Source organism: Myxine glutinosa, chromosome 14 (genome assembly GCF_964187855.1).
Source record: "Myxine glutinosa chromosome 14, kmMyxGlut1.1, whole genome shotgun sequence".
In the NCBI taxonomy this organism is placed as follows: Eukaryota; Metazoa; Chordata; class Myxini; order Myxiniformes; family Myxinidae; genus Myxine; species Myxine glutinosa.
In genome coordinates, this window is record NC_136274.1 from 80,702,224 (window position 1) to 80,723,278 (window position 21,055).

Here is a 21,055-nt window from a genome sequence, read left to right on the forward strand (position 1 = left end):
CATTCGGTAGCCGAGGTTTAAAAAATTTCAGTTAATTGTTTGATCCACAATTTCAATTTGCGCTACTCATGGCAATATGAACAAGAAAGCCAACATTTTGAGGGCCTTGTTTCTTATATCCACGAGGGAACGAGTTTCATTTTTCGATCAACTTTTGGGACAAAAATGAAAACCTTGAAGCTTTGAGACCCAGTTCTCATCCAAAACAAACTCTGTTTCCTGCAAATGACACAAATCTCCAACTGTTTGAGCTTTGCCTGCTTTGCAGAACTGAAACCAGGCTGTGCCACATGTCTGTGTAGAGTGCACCCCAAACCACCAAAAGATAACAAATTTAAATCGCAGCAACTTAAATCAGAGGGCACTGTGGGAGAGAATTTATTAATTGCGTACTTAATTTGTGGAAGTTAAGTGGATTTCCTTGAGCCTCCACCTGATGTGTGGCAAGCACTTAAGTTTTAATTGCGTACTTAAGCTTCATAAATACATATATTAATCAGCGTTAAGTGTATTCTATTTTATTTGTCTGAGAGCTTTGGACAAGTTTGAAATCTCACGACAAATTCTTGCAGGGCTTGCCCGTGTGCAAATGGTTGTTGCAACAACCTGCCTGCTCAGAAAAGCTTCCCACCGTTTGTAACTCTTGAAAACTTTTTTTTATCTTGGAGGAGTGAAGGCCTAATCCATGTTGCATGACGTTCTCCACACCTGGTGCGCAATAATTAAAATTACAAAGCATACTTTGTTTTCCAAAAGGACTGTCTATGAGTTCGTAAAACTTTAACTGTATACTCATGAGGTTTAAACTATAGAATAAAACACTTTTATTATTAGTAAGTTTGTACAAATATATAGTGTAGTTCTGAAGTTACATTAAAAGCCTGGTGTTGGCTTAGCGGTTAGGGTGCCGGCTTGGGATCCTAGGATCCTGGGTTCGAATCCCTGTCGATTGCTAAATTAACACCAGGGGGGTTTACTCAGCCTGTCATCCTTCTGAAGTCGGCAAATTGAGTACCAGCTTGCTGGGATGAATGATACCGGTGTGCACCCTGGCTTAGAACAGGTACACCGTATCCCTGCGCATCGTAAGAGGCGACTAAGGGTTGGCGTCAGGAAGGGCATCCGGCCATAACAAAAATTTCCTCAAACAGGGAACCATGATTGTCATGGGGCCCACTAGGCTAACCCCCGCTCTAGCGGGGAAAATGGCCTTAAAACGATCATTCTTCTACAGTCACGTGAAAAAGTAAGTACACCCCATGTAAAGTTTTGACTTTTTCAACATATTTCAACATACAGCTATTTGATCTTCATTTCAAAAATATTGATAGATAAAGGTGATATAATATAACAAATATCATGAAACATTTACATTTTGTAGTCCATTGTATAATTTAAATAAACATAAATGCAAATTTCGCATGTGGATAAAGTAAGTACAGCCCATTAAATGTTTTAAAATCTTTTTAACATATGTGGACATATCAATATTTGATCTTCATTTAAACAGTATCTACACATAATGGTGATCGAATTGAACAAAAAACAATGAAAAATTGACTTTGTAATAATTTATTCAACAAAAAATTGTTGCACAGCATGCACAATTGCATGCACAGCTCGTTTCAAATCCCCCCACAACATCTCGATAGGATTTAGATCATGGCTTTGACTTGGCCATTCCAGAACCCTCCATTTCTTTCTTTTCAGCCATTCCTTGGTGGATTTACTGGTATGTTTAGGGTCATTGTCATGTTGCAAGGTCCACCTTCGGTTGAGCTTCAACTTTCTGACAGATTGCCTCACATTATCCTCAAGCACCCTCTGGTACAATGAAGAATTCATAGTGGATTCTATGATGGTGAGCTGTCCAGGCCCTGATGCAGCAAAGCTGCCCCAAACCATAATATTTCCACCACCATGCTTTACAGTTGGTATCAGGTTCTTATGGTCAAATGCTGTCTTTGGTTTTTGCCAAACATGTCTTCTGGTACTGTGGCCAAAAAGCTCTACCTTTGACTCATCTGTCCAGAGCACATTGTTCTAGAAGTGCTGGAAGTGCTGGTGGGCCATAAGTAGCCATACATAGGGTTTTAAAAAGTGGTCACAGACGTACAGCCACAGATGAAGATACAACGGACAGAATACTAACAAAGCTTACACGGAGTCCCCTAAAAAGTACACGACGGTTGTCTGCAGAAAGCGGTGTCAACAGATCGAGTATCAGGTGCATTTTGAAAGCAAACAAATGGCATCCATACAAATTGCATATGGCGCAGCATCTGAGTGAAGATGACCCGGATAGACGGATGGAATTTTGTGAATGGGCATTAAGCAAATTGAACGATGATGCAAACTTCTCATCTGGGATCTTGTTTACCGATGAAGCCAATTTTTACGTCAATGGAGAGGTTAATCGGCAAAACTTACGTTATTGGAGTAATTTCATAAAAGTGTTTATTTTCCCTATGTATGGTTACTTTTGGCCCACCCTGTATTATGTTATAACTGTATGCTTCACAATAACTGAGAATTGTATTTTCTGTAACCCAAAATCTCTCCCAAGATGAAAGGATTGTACAAAACCAGTTTGCCTTCATCACACTTGAATCTCTTGCAACTTTTCGTATCTCGTATCCAAAGCGGCCCCCGGTGTGCGTCATGGTGAACAAAGACGTACTCCGCTGTACGTAGATCCGGCGGGACGTGGGCCTGAGGCAAACCATGTTGAGATGTGGACACTGGTGCAAACATATTGGCATTCTCCTGGAGAACCGACCGCTGACGGGCAGCGGACCAGGGGCTTGTGGCGTTAGGCATGAACTCCCCGGGAACCCGCAGCGGCTGGCCATAGACGAGCTCCGCGGATGAGAACTGGAGGTCTTCCTTTGGGGCTGTCCTGAGGCCCAACATGACCTATGGGAGTCTGTCGGCCCAACTGTCATCCCGGAGGCTGGCCCTGAGAGCAGCTTTCATAGAGCGATGGAACCTCTCACACAATCCATTAGCCTGGGGATGATATGCAGTGGTGTGATGGAGCTTTACCCCCAACCCCTGGGCGACAGCACCCCAGAGCTCTGAAGTGAACTGGGGCCCTCCGTCTGAAGAGATGTCCGAGGGGGCGCCAAAACGGGCAACCCAAGTGCCGATGAACGCCCGGGCCACATTGTGATGGATGTTGTAGATGTGAGCGGGACAGCCTCTGGCCACCTGGTGGTCCTATCAACCATCGTGAGGAGGTGGGTGAATCCCCACGAGGGGGTTGGGGGCCCTACCAGGTCCATGTTAACATGGTCAAACCGTCGCTTGGGCACTGTGAATGGCGCCAATGGGGCCTGGGTATGGCGATGCACCTTCGAGCATTGGCACTCGGCGCAGGTGTTGGCCCAGTCGCGCAAATCATTCCTGAGCCTGTGCCAAACGAACTTCGCCACCACCAACTTTTGCGACGCCTTCCTGCCCGGGTGAGAAAGACCGTGGATGGCATTGAACACCAGCCGTCTCCAGCTGGTGGGTACGACGAGGCGAGGCTGTCCCAAAGATACGTCGCACAGTAGCGTGGTGCCCGTGTCCCTGAACGGCACATCAGACAGTCGAAGCCCCGTGACCGCCGCCCTACAGGCCTGGACATCTGGGTCGGAGATCTGATTGGCTGCCATGTGGGCGTAGTCGATGCCAAAGTGAACCATGCCAGCTATGGACCGGGGGAGACAATCGGCGACCGTATTATCCTTCCCAGCCTCCACTTTAGACGGCAGTGGGAAGGCCCTGTCAGGGAATAAATATTCATATTAACAATATTGCTAGAATATATATATATCAATGTAATCTTGTTTAAAGTGGATATGTTTTACTTTACGAATGAGTAAAGTGCATAGAACTAACAGGTGGGCAAGAGAGTTAATTTAAGAAAACAGAATGTGTAATGCACTGGGACTGCCATCTGTGTCTATCAATTTAGCCTGTGTTCCATAGATGGAACACAGGCTGCAAATTCTTCCTCAGCAGGTCAGAGTATTTGACCTCTTGAACAGAAATAAGTACAAGCTAGCCAAGAGAGCCAAATAAGGTTTTGGAATAAGAGACACCCTGCATGCTCTGTAACATCAAAGGGTTTTGGGGCTTTAAAACCAAGAGAAAGTTGCATTGGAGAGAGAGAACTGGGAGAGTGATGGAGAAGCAGTGGACGAGCAGAGTGGACGGGGAACAACTGAAGACTGGTCAGCAACTGAACGAGCTTCAAAAGACCTACAGACCGAGCTTCAACCAAGACCTACCGAACGAGCTTCAACAAAGACGAACAAAGACTCATTAAAGATCTCGGCTTAGTATACAACAATTCTCAAGTATACAGCAAATTCTGAAAAGTGAATAAAACATTGATTTTGCTAAACCGAGTCTCTTGAAGTTTTAGTAACATAACACCAGAAATTGTTAATAATTCTCCAAGAAGTGGTGGCCCGTAGGGATTCAACTGCCCAGGTAAACAAGGTAAGCTTTTGTTTGTTATCTGTGTAGTCTGATGTTAATCTGCGCAAATAGTTCAGTGTTTGAGTTTTGTGTATGTTTGTTGATGTGTGGAAGGAAAAAACATGAGGCCTTTAACAGGTTTCAGAAATCATGCCAATTTTTTCTTCTCTTTTTTATGTATACGCATTTTTTAGGAATGGTGCCATGGACTGTCACAAATATCCACTAAAGCCTTTTGTCTTTAGAAACGGTGCTGTGCTTTCATGAAGGACCACTGATATCGTATATACTGTATAATTATTGTACGATTTTTTAAATTTCAGAAGTCATGACGAAAAAATTTTTTTTTAAATAATAATAATTTTTTTTTATTTTTTTCTCTGTAATTTGAAATTTTTTTCGGTACATTCTACGAGTGCAAAGAGCCACTAACGTATCCCGGGACGTTAGCGAAAAAGGGTGCTGCATTCGTCCAGTCATGAAAATATTTTGTGTATTTATTTGATTTTATGCGTTCTTTCAGTTCAATGGTCTGTGTTACATATCTTCCCATTCCTTTTGGATGATGATTCAAATTTGCTGGGTTCCTACGGTTGAGACTTATATAATATTTTTCCTGTGGTGAGCCTCGTTTTTGATGTGGTCACGAGGGACGAGTCGATATGCTCTTGCACGAGTGGAACAGCGTTTTTCAAGCGATTTTTTAATGCGATTAAAAGCGATTTTTTAAAGCGATTTTACAGTAAAAAAGCGATTTTATACAGCATCTGTACAGTAAGCCAAATAATGGTAAAATCGACTGGCTCGATTTTAAGTCATAAAAAATTCCATTGTGGCACAAATATGGGTTTTTGTACCTTCATAAGAGTTAATTCGAAGCGGTTTGGATGCACGTCTGCATTTTATGCACATTTATGTGTGTGATTGGCCAAATGTGCTCTTATGAACACAAGAAATTGTAATCTTATGAATTATGATGTTCTGACAGGGATGACTTGATGAAGTGCACCATCAATTCATTTTTCCCATGTAGGACAGTAATGTAATTTTTAATTTCTAATGTAATGTTTGTAATGCAACGTAATTTAAAAAAAAATAAATAAAGTTTCCGTGTCATCTCCAAGTAAGACTTGCACACACTGATGCCAGTAATTGTATCCTGCCAGTGGAATGCGTGCAGGCAGGTTGCCCATGGCAACCGTTTGGTGTTGTGTTCTGGGTCCCGTCCACTTCTACATATGGGATCCGAAGCGATTTTAATGTAACCTCTTTCACCTTTTCTTGCCCTACACCCCCCAACCTTCCCTCGCCCTTTCCCCCTCCCTCCTTCCGTCCCCCCCCCTATCCAAACCCCCCATTTTTTTCTTCCCTTCTGTATCCCTTCCCCCCTTCCTTTTTTCTCTCCAAACTTACTTTTTACCTGTATATTTACATCCTGATTAGAAAAAAAATATATATATATATATTTTTAGGATTTTTTATGGCGGCGGCCATCTTGGACCACAGCTAAAAATCCTTCAATCAAGATGAAATTTAATGAGAGCCAATCCCATGCTACTGTGATCCGTAATCTCTAAAAAAAAAATAGAACCATCGAATGTACCTTTGATCATTTTATATTTCATCTGTCTTTTAAGATTTTAAAAAGGGAATTTATTGATATAAGATACTATGACATTTGACAAGGCAATTAAATGGAGGGAAACCAATGATGAAATATATTGTGATCTGGTTATACATGAATGAATTTACATGTACATGAATTTGTTGACCCCAACCCAATCCTAACCCTAACTTCATTCTACCATTATCCACCCCCTCCAAATCATATTATATTACTGATTGTATGAGGCATGTATAGGATCGTTGATTGTATGGGATTGAATGGGATTGCATATCCCATATGGATCCCATGTTGATTTAGCATATCACCTCATTATGTGGCTTTATGTGTTTTTGTGTGTGTGGGTATGTGTTTTTCATTCTCATTTTTTAAATTTCTCCCTCTCCCTAAAAAATATGGCCCCATAGTGTTAAAGTGATGAGTGCCATGATACGACACAGTTGAAATGGTTAAAATAATACACAGATGAGTGTATGATTTGCACCGAAGGTTGAGAGGGACAATAGTATCCATCATATAACCTTTCACAGCCTTGTAAGGGAGAATAAGTGCAGCCAATCATACACAGTTATTTTTAGACAAATACAATGGGTGTCGTATTTCGCATAGTATTGATACCCTTAAGCCCCACCCCTCCCCCAGCCTCATTCCTCCCTTGGCATTCTGCCACTTCTCCTCCTCCCTTCCCCACCCTTTCCTCCCCTCTTTCCTCCTCCTTTCCTCCTCCTTTCCTCCTCTTTTGTTTCACTTTTACCTGTTTCCCTTTTCATAGTTCTCATTGTTTTCGCTCATTGTTGATGAGATTCATGTTTGTCATATTTTGATTATTGATGTTCATTCTCAAATTTTGTTAATGATAACTGTTTCGTTGTTGATTATACCACGTGGATGTATTGATACAGGTAATGCTTGTCTTCTGCAATGGATGATTATGGTAGGATTATGAATTTCTATTCACTGGTACACATTTCAGGAATCTTACACCATTTTAATTGTCAAGAACTTTGAGTGTCTTTCAAAGTGAGACATGGTGGGTGACACATGACATGACATGTGACATCACATGACGTGTGACACGTGTGACATGTGGCACGTGACATGTGCGACATTGCCCAATGAACTGGTTCATATCTGTCTGATCAATTTGGTTGATTGTCTCACAAATGAAGGGTTGAGTTGCCTTCAGTGGTTGTTAAACTTTCATTTGTGATATGATGACCACACAGGATTGAAAAAATATGTCAGATATGATCCAGAGGCAGAACGGTGATTTGTCAACTGACGGCAGATATGGGTCAAACGGTGACGACCGATGCTCATATTCCCCGTCAGTGGATGGAACTGTTTTGGCAACATTGGGAAAAGGTTTAGGTATAAAGTAATGTTGATCCCATATCATAGTTCAGTATCAGACATTGGTTTCAATTCGGTATCAGACTGATAAATGTGAATTTGGATATTATCATTTATATTATTTTATTATATATTATTATTAGAATTTTATTGATGAATATTGATAAATTGATTGAAATTGCATAATTGAATTGATTCTGATTCTGATCCGATTGATCTGATTGATTTTGATCTGATTAATTTAATCTGATCTGATTTTATTTAAATTTAATTTAAACAAGTCAATTGATGGATGAATAAAAAGTGCGGTCTCAAGAAAGACGCTTTGAGACATTTGCAAAACATCAATGTGCAGACAACCTGGGACGATGAGCGAGGTGGTGAGTCTAGTGGTTATTTGTTATATTATGTGGTTATTTTTGTTTGACCCCCCCTTAACAGGACTTACTGATCCAGACTCATCTGCAACACTGATCAGTGAGATTGGGGTGTGGGAAAAGCCACAGGGCAGGGGGACTCTCTGGAAATCACCTGAAGTCATCAAGTGGACAGGTGGAGAGATACTTCCTGGAAGACCACAGAGTAGAGCTTATCGGAATAAGCTAGACCACAACGCATTCAACGCTACTTTGTATAAGGTGGAACAAACTTCTGAGATTTTTGCAGTACACACAGTTGATAGTGGGTACAGGTGTAGTCCGATGTGTAGTCCTTGTAGCTATTTGATATATTGAGTGAGTATAAAGAGGTACTCACACACAGGCAAAATGGGAAGTGGATTCTGCAAGATTAAACAAGGTCAATTGGATTTGAAGAAAGACGTGAAACAGATACAACATAGGTTGTGTAAGGTTGCAAATCAGATGCCTCTTCGAGTCAGCAATGGAGAGCAATCCCAACCCAAATTGTATCCAGAAGCCAGATCATACGAGACAAATGAACTGGAAGACGAAACTCCTCCACCTTATCGGAGACATATTGTATATCAGCCACAGGTAGTGCCTGTACCTGTACCTGTACCTGCCGAAAGACCAGAACAGAGTGCAGCGATTGGTTCTAGTCAACAGAGGACAGGTGAAAGACGTGACCCATTTGAGGTAACTACCCAAGAGGGTGCAATTGGGGCACAGGAACCGACTCAAAGTGGGCAAACGATGCAACCAGCTGCTATACCTTTATCATGCTCTCCATTTCACCATACAAGGAGTAAGGGTCGTGTGATAAATGCCAATCAATCTAACGATCAATGTGATTGGCTAATGAATGATCAAAAGTTGACTCTCTCACAAGGAGGGTTTGAGCAATGTGGTGTTATGAATTTTCCTCAGCGGCAATTTCCAGGGGCAAATCAGCAACAACCATGCCATCAATCAAAACAGATCCACTTCAATTTGCGGAGGAACTGCGGTTAATTGTGGAAACTCAGTTGCCCACTGCAAGAGACATGGAAATACTTTTTAAATGGTTAATTCCTAATACCACCACTTTGAGGAACTTAATGCGTGAGGCCAACTGGGTAAATACGGAAGATGGACAGGTAGACATGCCCACGGAGGCTAGAACGGCACAGATCAATAAATTGATAGAGGCCATACAAAAATTGCCACCACTGACGGATTGGAACAAAGTGGTTACATGCAAGCAGAAAACAGGCGAAGATGCTAGCGATTATTTGGACAGATTGCGAGATGTTTTCCGACTATATTCAGGAATAGACCGGGCACAAATTGAAAATGCCTTAAAACCCCTTTTTATTAATGGTCTGTTGCCCAAATTGAAGAGTGAAGTGGAAAGACAATGTATTGCTTGGGAAGGCAAGCCAATGCAAGAAATATTGAATTACGCCTTGCATCATCAGCGGATTCAAGCCAGGAATAGTGCTGTAAATGCCGAGAAATTGATGCAACTACAGACTCAAGCCCTGATGACTACGAATCAACGCAATAGGTTTTCTGGGCAACAACGCAACAATGCAGTAGGAGATAACCAGAGAGTGGAGTGGCAACCCAGAAACCAAGAGATGCAGCCCAGCGATACAAGTCGCTGAGACTGATACAAGTCGCACGATACAAGTCGATACAAGTCGCACGATACAAGTCGCTGATACAAGTCGCACGATACAAGTCGCTTGAGATCTCGCGAGATCTTGGAGACGGCGGCAGGGATTTTCGAAGCTCCACACGGTCTCCACGTTTTTCGAAGTTAAGTCTGTTCACAATTGTATTTTGTCGAAACTGTATTTATCTTTCGGGGTGTGAAGTTATTGTGTGCAACTTTGGTTGTTTCTCGGTGTTTATCTTTCATAAATTGATCGTCTGTTTGCCGTGTCGCGAGCAAGGCCTTGTACAGTGTGCACTGTACAACCTTGAGGCTTTGTTTTTCTCTCAGTGGTCCGTCGTTTGTGATCCAATAACTTTCGTTCTCTGTATTCCCAGGCTTTTCACCCATAGCCTACTTCCTTGTGTAAATCTCAACTCAAAAAAAAAAAAAAAAAAAACATTTCCTTCTCTGTTCTCATTCGTTTATTCATTCTTATTTGTTCGTTCGTTCTTCGACCACGTGTTTCTCCCCCATTTCCCCAGATAGTTTTCACTCATTAACCTTCAATGTTTACACTTTCCCCTCAAGTTATGTATTCCGTCATATTTTATAACACCTTTTTCTTCTTCTTCTTTAAAAGGCTGCTTTCGACTTGCTCACCAAATCAATTCATCCCAAAAAAAATATCCATCTCCTATAGTGCCTTTGTTCTACATTCCCTAAACTCTCCTGCACTCCATCCTCCATCCAGCGTCCTTAAACGTATTTTTAACTCGAAGGTCACAAGAAACTCATTTTGCAATAAATGTTCGTTTCCCATAAATCGTACACTTTCAAAAATCCAATCTCACCCCTCCCCTCCAAATCTTCCCCATAACCCCTCCCCTCCAAATCTTCCCCATCACCCCTCCCCTCCAAATCTTCCCCATCACCCATCCCTTTCAAATCTCCCCCCTTGCCCCCTCCCTCCTAAACTACCCCCTCACCCCTCCCCGCCAAGACGCCCCCTCGCCCCTCCCCTCCTAGAATCCTGCCTCACCCCTCCCCTCCAAATCTCCCCCATATCCCATCCCTTTCAAATCCCTCCCCTTGTCCCTTCCCTCCCAAACTCCCCCCTCACCCCTCCCCTTCAAATCTCCCCACCCTCATTGCTTCTCAATTCCCCCCCGCTCACTCCCCCTCCTCAAAGCGTCCTCCCCGCTTCTTCCCCCTTCAAACTCTCACCTCCATCTCCCCCAACCTTCTGCCTCGCTCTTCCCCCTCCTCAAATAACACCTCATTGTGGCTCACCCAATCACCATCAAACCTTTTGTCCGCCCCATCCTTCCCTTTCTCCGAGCTATTCTGAAATCTCTGACACTCCTTCAACAGCTCTCCCTACCTCTTCCACCTCTTCCACATCTTACCCTACCCCTCCTCCCCCCTGTTCTGTATCTGATGCTCCCCCTTCCTCTTCATTAACGGTATGGACCTCAAACATCCGGGGCCTTCGTTCAAACTTAACCGATCTCTCCATACAGGTTGCTTCTGTCAAACCAGACGTGATCTGCTTAACAGAAACTTTCCTCCTTTATGATGTCTCTGATTCCATAGTATCTCTCCCGGGCTACTCCCTCCTCCGGTATGATAGACCTGAGCCTCGTCCTGGAGGCGGGGTTGCTATCTTTATCAAAAACTCTCTTCCTCACTCGCCCTGCACTGCACTCTCTCCACCTCACCCCCAGGAATACCTCTGGCTACGGCTTCCCCTTCGCTCCCACCTCTTGTTCATATGTGTGTTGTACCGTCCACCAAACAGTGATGACTCCATCTACATCTCGCTGTCTGATGATATGGACCAACTTCTATCTACTCATCCCAACTCTCTCTTCCTCATATGTGGTGATTTCAACTGTCATCATGCCAGTTGGCTGGGTGTGGGTACCTCTCTCACCAGCCATGGCTCCTCAGCAAAGGACTTCTGCGACTCACTGGGACTGACACAATCTGTCAATTTCCCGACCCGGATCTCAGTCAACGGAACATCTTCTCTTCTGGACTTGGTTATGACTAACTTCCCTGAAAATGTCTGCTGCTCTTCTTCTGCTCCGATCGGAACATCTGATCATGTCCTTGTTAAAGTGGACATCTCTCTGACCATCCTCAGGGAGCCTGCTCAGCGTCGACGAGTCTGGCATTTCACTCAGGCCAACTGGCACGGTCTTCAAGCAGCCATCAATCATCTGGACTGGTCTCCCATCTCTACCACCTCTGACATCAACTCATCCTGGGAATTCTTCCAAAGTAAATTGCTCTCTCTCATGCACAGATTTATCCCATCTCGTCTTCAGTTGTCATACCCTTCCTCCCGTCCATGGTACACGGAATCTTGTGGTGAGGCTGTTGCCCAGAAACAACTTGCCTTCGTCTCCTGGAAAGCAAATCCAACGGAAGGAAATCTCATTTCCTTTCACAAAGCCCGAAACAAGTGTGTGTCCACCCTCAGGAGAGCCAGGAAACAATATCTCTCCGTTCTCAAGACCGAACTCTCTTATCTGTCTCCCTCTTCCAAATCCTGGTGGCGTCTGGTCAAATCCGTTTCTGGTGTTTGTTCCCCCTCCATCCCCTCCCTTACCTCAAACGGCTACACAGCTGACTCCGCACGTGAAAAAGCTGAATGCCTCAACTCTGTGTTTGCCTCTAAATCTTGTGTCCCAAACCCATCCCTCTCTGTACCCACCATACCCAGTCGTACCCTGCTGCTCCTGGACTCCGTGTCCTTTCCTCCTGACAAGGTGGAAAAGTTTCTGTCAACCCTCGACTCTGATTCTGCAACTGGACCCGACGGCATCAGCCCACGGGTCCTAAAATCCTGCTCTGCTGCTCTATCTCACCCTCTCTCTGTTCTCTTCACCCTCTCTTTTGCTCAAGGTCAACTGCCATCTGCTTGGAAATCAGCCAACATCACCGCTTTGCACAAAAAAGGTGCAAAAACAGATCCTAGCAACTACAGACCAATCAGCCTTCTCCCAATTATCAGCAAAGTCATGGAATCCATCATTGCTTCTGATATGAAATCTTTCCTCTTCTCCAATGGCTTGATCTCTGATCATCAATTTGGTTTCAGACCAGGTCACTCTACTCTGGACATGCTGCTTCTGCTGTCTCAACAATGGATGGAGGTCCTCAATGCCAAACAGGAAATTAGAGCTGTCTCCCTCGACATATCACGTGCCTTCGACACGGTCTGGCACCCCGCTCTGCTCACCAAACTCTCCTCCTTTGGTATCCATGGAAATCTCCACGCATGGCTGGCGGACTTCCTCTCTAGTCGTCGTCAACGTGTGGCCCTGAATGGGTTTCTCTCATCTCCTCTTCCTGTTCAGGCTGGAGTTCCCCAAGGCAGTGTTCTGGGCCCCGTGCTTTTTCTGGTCTTCATCAATGATCTCTCTGACTCTCTCGAAAATCCTCTCTATCTCTTTGCTGATGACTCCACTCTCTGCCGCTCCATTCCTCTTCCCTCAGATCGGCAGTCTGCTGCCTCCTCACTCTCTGAAGACCTGGACAAAATCACAGACTGGTCAAACAAGTGGAACATGTCTTTCAATCCTGACAAATCTCACACTCTTACTATGTCTCTCCGAAAAGATCGACTGGACAACCCTCCCATCTACTTTCTCAACAATCCTCTCCAAGAAGTTCTGTCGCTCAAGATTTTGGGTCTCACTATCTGCCATGATCTTTCTTGGGAAAACCACATTTCCAAGCTGGCCTCCAAAGCCAGTCGCCGACTGGGCATCCTCCGTCGTGCGAAGTCCTTCCTCGGCACACCTGAGCTCCTCACCACATACAAGGCTTTCATCCGCAGCTCAATGGAATACTGTTCTCCCCTATGGGCCGGTGCTCCTGCCTCACACCTAGCTCGGCTTCACGCTGTTGAAACCAAAGCTTTCAGAATTATTGGAATCTCCCGCGATGAAGCTATCTCTGAGGGCCTTTCACTCACTCACCGCAGGCAGGTAGGTGGTCTTTCTGTCTTCTACCGACTCCTCTCCGGCCTTGCACCCCCAGCTCTCTCTGTGCTCTGTCCCCCAAATATTCCTACAGGTCGCACAAGATCTGCCAGCAACCCTCTGATGGTTAAACTGCCGAAATCTCGGCTCTCCGCTCACCTTCACTCTTTCATTCCTCTTTTCTCCCGCCTCTGGAACAAACTCCCTCACTCCCTTCAATCCCACCCCTCCCTCCAGGTCTTTAAAACAGCTGTTCACCACCATCTCTTATCTTCCCCCATCCAAAACCTTGATCTTTTCTACCCCCGCTAATTCACCCCAGATCCACCTTGTTTGAAATTCCAACTTCTTTCCTGGAAGTCCTGGCAGTGTCCATATGTTTTATACCTCTCCCACTGCCCCCTTCCCACGCCCCCCCCCCCAAAGCCCTCGCCCTCTCTCAGATCTCTCGATGTCTCCATGTCTCTCGGTCCCTGCTCTCAAATGTTGTGTTTGTGTCCTTCCCCCTCTCTCCCCATCTTGTCTACCGCTCCCTATGTTATATGTTTTATGTGTCGGTTTGTCTTTCTGTGTGATTAATGTTCGCTCTTTCACGAGCCTCGATATTGTATACAAAAAAAAAAAAAAAAAAAAAAAAAAAAAGTGAACAGGTGGACAAACCAGCCAATGACAGACATCGATGTTTTAATTGTGGAAATATTGGACACTGGAAACGATGTTGTCCATATTCAAATAGGAAGACGAGTTCATAGGACGAACCAAGATCAAGGGTACCAGTGCTTACCGGTACCTCAGATAACGATTAGGCCTTCATTGCTGCAGATCCCAAATGCCAAAAGACCAACATGAATAATTGTTCATGCTTCTTGTCTCAAACATTTTTGGAGCAAGAATGAATTTTACTTTTGCTTATTAGCAAATTAATAATTAATTGATCAGATGCCAAAATTGGATTGTTTGGAACATGAATTAAAAGATCCAGACTTAGAGTTCATTCTGGAAGCCTCATATTTGCCAATTATAAATGTGGTTTTAGGGAGCATTTTGGAAGAAAAAAAAACAATTTCAAAATTTTTTTTTTACAAAAGTATGGAACATTGCTTTGCAAAATTTTTCCGAAACCAAGTGACGAGCATCACATGATCAGCAGGTGGGCATTTTGGACTATTTTTTTGCATGCTCATAGGTCAGTGGTCGACTGACATGTAAATAGAGGTGTTGTAAAATTTGTACAATTTGTAAATTTGTACAATTTGGATAAATTATTGTAGGACAAAAAAAAGGGTAATTTCAATGTGACATTATAGGGGTTTTCTAAAAATAAACTTTTTGTCTATTTGTGTATTAGCGTTTCTAACATTAAAAGATAAATTTTACGAAATTGAAATGACAATTGACACCCATCTTGATCTGTTAATGATGGTTCAAATGCAAACAAATTTACATAATGCTTGGGTTTGTGTATGTTTGTGCGTCAATGTTTGTGTTTTTTTTGGTTTTGTGTGTCAATCTTACAAGAATATCCAGAAAATTCGTAAAATAAAATAGGAATATAATTTGATTATGATCATTATCTCTTTTGTCAAGGGCGAGGGAATATACGGATGTGATGTGGTAGGTTATGAGCAGCCATTAATTAATAGTACAATTGTGAGTAATTTGGGGATTCCATTTTTGATAGAATTTATATGAAAATAACAGCTATTTATGGATAGGAGCTTCATAAACAAAATGAGTACAAAATTAGCCAAATTTGGAAGTGGTCTTACATTGACTTTCCAGAGTACTCTGCTCATGGATTTTTACATATATAAACTTGACCTTTATCTGCATATAAATTGTGCTGTATGTATGGATGTGTCTTAGGCATAGACGATATGGGCAGATAGTAAAGATAATTTTGTTGAATTGAACTATTGTTCAATTGAACTATTGAACTACTATTGTTCAATCAATGAATTGAACTATTTAAAACGAAATGCATTGTGAATCTTAAAACCAAGGGGCAGACGTAAATGCGCTGTTATGTGTTTTACACTCAGATGTTTTTTGTTTGTTATGTTTTTACACTCAGAACACGATGTTACGTGTACCTGCAACATATTTTGTTACTCTGCCACACCTATATTGGCATACTGGTGTCAGTAGTATTCACTAAGTTGCATAGAAATGGAGGAGCAACTTTTAAGGGAGTATACAACCACGTATTTGGATATTTTCTACAAAAGTAGGGGTTTCAATAAGTGGGAGCTGTACACATGGGATTTATCAAATTACGTTATGGAGTTTAAACAAAGTTACTGGTAAACAGAAGGGAAATGGATAGTAAATAAATTCTTCAATGCTGGGTAAATTTAATGAGATATTACAAAGACTTATAAGAGCTACTGTTCTTCCTTATAGCAGTGGGAAAAGAGTGAATTAGAACCTAATGAATCTATAAATGAATGTGATAGGGATAATATCCTCAATTTGTGTTACTTATTTGATTGTGGGTAAATAAATTATTTTATCGTAATGGATTGATAACAGCAGCCTGCAATGTCCTGAGAGTGTGCATCCATGTAATTAGAAATCCCAGATTTGTTTTTACAAACAACATTTGGTAGACATCTTATGTCGATGAGCACTTACTTGGTAGATAAAAAATGGTACTGCATGTTGGCAGCCACTTTTGCGGCCATTTAGGCCAAACACATTGAGAGAAAATTGTCGTTCAATACGTAATTTACACATGGCTATTTGTAAAAGGGAAGTTGTTGCGATGGGAAACATTTCTGAAGGTTTATTAACATGTTATAATATGACATGTGTCAAGGCAAACTACTGGATGGGAAAATTAGATCTGGTTATAGAATGAATTTGCTGACCCTTTGAAGTTAATTCTTTGAAATTGATTGTTTTACTAGTATTTTGAGTTCAACTTGGAAATAGTATGGTAGAGCTTTGTTAAAACCTATGGTTGTGGTATTTTGGAACGAATTCACAGATCATAGGAAGTTGATAACAATAGAAACAAATATGGACCCCGGGAGATAGGGGCATCAGAATAAGGCAAATAATTAGATTTATGTTATAGATTAAGCGATTTTTCTTTAGTCTCATTTTAAGAAGTTTGTTAGTTTGGTATATAATGTTGAATGTCATTGACATAAATGAGGGCATAACAACTTGTTGTGAACTATGTCTGTTTTACACGATCGATGAACTCATATCACCACAAGTAACACTGTTAAAGAAAGAAAAAAAAAGCGGGGAGGACTATGCTAATAACACATTAGGCATAGTTTGCTTGTTTGCAAGAATTGTTGGGAATTAGATATTCCTGTTTGTGATTTAAATCATATATAATCATTATTTATGCATTTATTTTCTTTGAGTTGAGTTACAACACCTGCATGTGTTTAATTTTTGAATTATATGAACCTGAAAGCAATTGTGGATGCTATTCTTAGTTTTAGTAGTGAAAAACACATGTCTGATTTGAATATTATTCGTGTGAAGTTGTTATAAAATATAGTGATTTCATGTTACGATGTACCCCATCTGATTCAATCTGTGTGGAGAGCAGATATAAATGTGGCTAAGTAAAGGAAAGACAAGACCACATCCCAAATGGAGTGATAACGACATCTGGGAAGAAGTTTGAAAAAGGAAAATTTGTGAAAATGAAGTTAATCTTGGCATACACCCTCTTTCTCAAAGAATGATGAAGAAATGCTCCTTTGGAAGATGGATGTTTACCTTCACCAAGGGAAAATTATGTGACCATTTGTCTGGGTCACACTGCAACATATGGAAAAGGGCGATCACTTACTTGTGTTCAAATACCTCGAACATTCATCACATCAGCAATTGCAGGACGACGATATTTTACCTGCAACGTTTACGGGATACGGTGACGTGTGTCATTACTTCACCAACTTCCGGGGAGCCAGCATGGAGCTGCAAGCGAACGACTGCTTTTTCCTTCACAACAGCTGTGCACGATTCTGCTGTGGGCTCCTGGTATGGACCATGGGCAACTGAGTACCATGGTCCCAACATCATCATTGCGGATGCATCCGGCATCCCTGTTCCACATCTTGTTGACAAATCAACATCACATCAATACTTGCTCCATGCTCACGGTTAGTGAGGAGGCAAGTCGACTACAACTGGATGGAGGCCTTGTTCAAATCTACTATGGCTCACAGCAAGAGTGGCAAGGATGCTGCATGGAGAGCAGGGTCAGTCTTTGACTCTGCCCAGCTATCACAACAGCGGAAAATCCTATGCAAATAGTGAAGGTGTGATGAAGACAACAGGAGAAAATTGTTTTATGCTGAAATTCCAAACACAAGTGATCCGCCCCTTTTTTCAAACAAAGAAAGTCAATATTTCATTAAAGGCAAATACTTTGCCAAATGTTGCAGATGCTTTATTATTTTGATGAACTGAAATTATTGCGTTTTGGTGAAGGTGAAATGTTTTGTGATCTTTATGCAAATGAGTTGAATTGAATTATCAACATAGAAAGAGTCAATGAACAAGGAAATGTATTGTGATCAAAATTCTTCCAGAATGACGGTGTATGCCTTAGGAAATTGAATTACCAGATTAGTGTTATGAATATTTAAATGTGGTAATGTTTAGATTAATGGTTAATATAAACATAAATGAAAAACTGGGGATTGTCAGGGAATAAATATTCATATTAACAATATTGCTAGAATATATATATATCAATGTAATCTTGTTTAAAGTGGATATGTTTTACTTTACGAATGAGTAAAGTGCATAGAACTAACAGGTGGGCAAGAGAGTTAATTTAAGAAAACAGAATGTGTAATGCACTGGGACTGCCATCTGTGTCTATCAATTTAGCCTGTGTTCCATAGATGGAACACAGGCTGCAAATTCTTCCTCAGCAGGTCAGAGTATTTGACCTCTTGAACAGAAATAAGTACAAGCTAGCCAAGAGAGCCAAATAAGGTTTTGGAATAAGAGACACCCTGCATGCTCTGTAACATCAAAGGGTTTTGGGGCTTTAAAACCAAGAGAAAGTTGCATTGGAGAGAGAGAACTGGGAGAGTGATGGAGAAGCAGTGGACGAGCAGAGTGGACGGGGAACAACTGAAGACTGGTCAGCAACTGAACGAGCTTCAAAAGACCTACAGACCGAGCTTCAACCAAGACCTACCGAACGAGCTTCAACAAAGACGAACAAAGCCTCATTAAAGATCTCGGCTTAGTATACAACAATTCTCAAGTATACAACAAATTCTGAAAAGTGAATAAAACATTGATTTTGCTAAACCGAGTCTCTTGAAGTTTTAGTAACATAACACCAGAAATTGTTAATAATTCTCCAAGAGCCCCCTCCCCCGTGATGCGGTGGCCGAGAAAGTCAATTGAGGCCACCCTGAACAAGCACTTGGCCGGGTTAATGATCAGGCCATGCTGACTGAGGCGTTCAAAGAGCGCTCGGAGGTGAAGCATGTGCTCCGTCCTGGAAGCGCTGGCGATGAGAATATCATCCAGGTCGACGAACAGAAACGGCAAATCCCGCAACATGCCGTCCATCAGGCGCTGGAAAGCCTGGGCCACATTCTTGAGCCCAAAAGGCAGACGGAGGAATTCGAAAAGCCCAAACGGTGTAATCACCGCGGTCTTAGGAACGTCCTGCGGCCGGACGGGGACCTGGTGGTAATCACGAACGAGGTCCACTTTAGAAGAAAAAAAACTTTACCGGCCAAGCGGGCGGAAAAATCCTGGATGTGCGGGATTGGGTAGCGGTCGGGGGTAGTGGCGTCGTTAAGGCGGCGATAATCCCCACACGGGCGCCAACCACCACCCGGCTTCGGCGCAAGGTGGAGAGGTGAGGCCCACGGGCTGTCGGACCGTCGCACGAAGCCACGACGCTCCAACGTGTCGAACTCCGCCTTTGCGATAGCGAGTTTCGCTGGGTCGAGGCATCGAGCCCGGGCATAGACAGGCGGGCCGGTGGTCGGAATGTGAAGCTCCACCCCGTGCTTGATGGCAAAGGCCGAAAAGGTGGGCCATGTAAGGGCCGGGAACTCGGTGAGGAGGCGGGCGAACTCAACAGAGGTCGAGAGCGTGCACGCAAGCCTCGTCGAAGCGGACCCGCTCAGTGAGCATGGAAGAGAACTGAATGTCTCCGCATTAATGAGCCACCGATTTTTAACATCCACCAATAGGCCATTGGCGTAGAGGAAATCAGTGCCCAACAAGGGGGTGGACACCCTCGCCGTGACAAAATCCCATGTAAACCGCTGCCCGCCAAAGCACAGTGCCATGGTCCGTTTGCCAAAAGTCTGAATAGCACTGCCGTTGGCGGCTTCCAGGGCGGGGCCATGATGCCCGGCCTCCTGGTCCAATGCCGACACAGGTAGAATGCTCACCTGGGCCCCTGTGTCGCAGAGGAAACGACGTCCAGAGTCGGTGTCCGAAATGAACAACAAACTGCCCGAATGGCCGACGCTCATGGCAGTTAACGTGCGCTGGCCATCCCGTTTCCCGACTCGCTAAAGCTGCAGGCTGGCCGGCATGCCTTGGCCTTGGGCCAAAACCTTGCGTGGTAAAAGCACAAGCCTGGCGTCTTCCGCTGCTGGGCCGTAATGGCGGCCGCGATGGTGTCCGCCAGCGGCGTAGGCTCGACAGGGCCGGGGTCCCATGCATCTGCATTACATTGCTGTCTAGTCTGCGGACTTGTCTTGTCTGCGGAGAAAAACTTGTCTGCTTCCCTGGCCAGGGCACGGAAATCCTTTACAGACGAGTTGGCCAGGGCTGTCCGTACCTGACCTGGCAGCTGTTGCAGGAACAGTTCTTTGAAGAGGAAACATGGTCAGTGGCTGCCCAGGAGAGACAACATGTGGTCCATAAGCTCCGACGGCTTGGAGTCGCCCAGCTCGGGTAGAGAAAGTAGCTGGCGGGCGCGCTCGGCCTCAGTGAGCTCGAAGGTTACGAGCAGCAGTGCCTTTAGCGTCTCGTACTTGCGGCCCTTCAGAGGATCCCGGAGAAGGCTCACCACTCTGGTCGCAGTGGAGCCGCTGAGCGCAGACACGACATAATAATACTTCGTGTCGTCAGCAGAAATGCTCCGAATGGCGAATTAGGCCTCAGCTTGTGTAAACCAAACGGCAGCTTGTCGTTCCCAAAACTCCGGCAGTTTAATCGAAACTGCGCTTGTCGCCATGTTCGTTTGAAGCTCCGAAAACGTTCGAGAGCAAGACGGGGTCACCAATGTAGGAGTTGCGGATGACGAGAGGGCGAGACGCTTCTCAGCGTGTTCAAAGCTCATTTATTCCAACAGAACTAACTCGCGACCGGAACTCATGCATCTTTTATAACACAAAATCACTCTTAAGGGGGCGTGGCTCCAACAACCGAGCACACACCACACCCATAACATCAATAGCCCCACTAGTCCCATACCTGTGGATTATTTCCCAATGGGGTAACCCCCACACCATCAATAATGCCATGAAAGATGTCGGCTTTCATGGGAAGAGTCAGGATGAAGATGCCATCAATAAGGCCATGAGAGATGCAGGCTTCCATGGGAAGAGTCAGG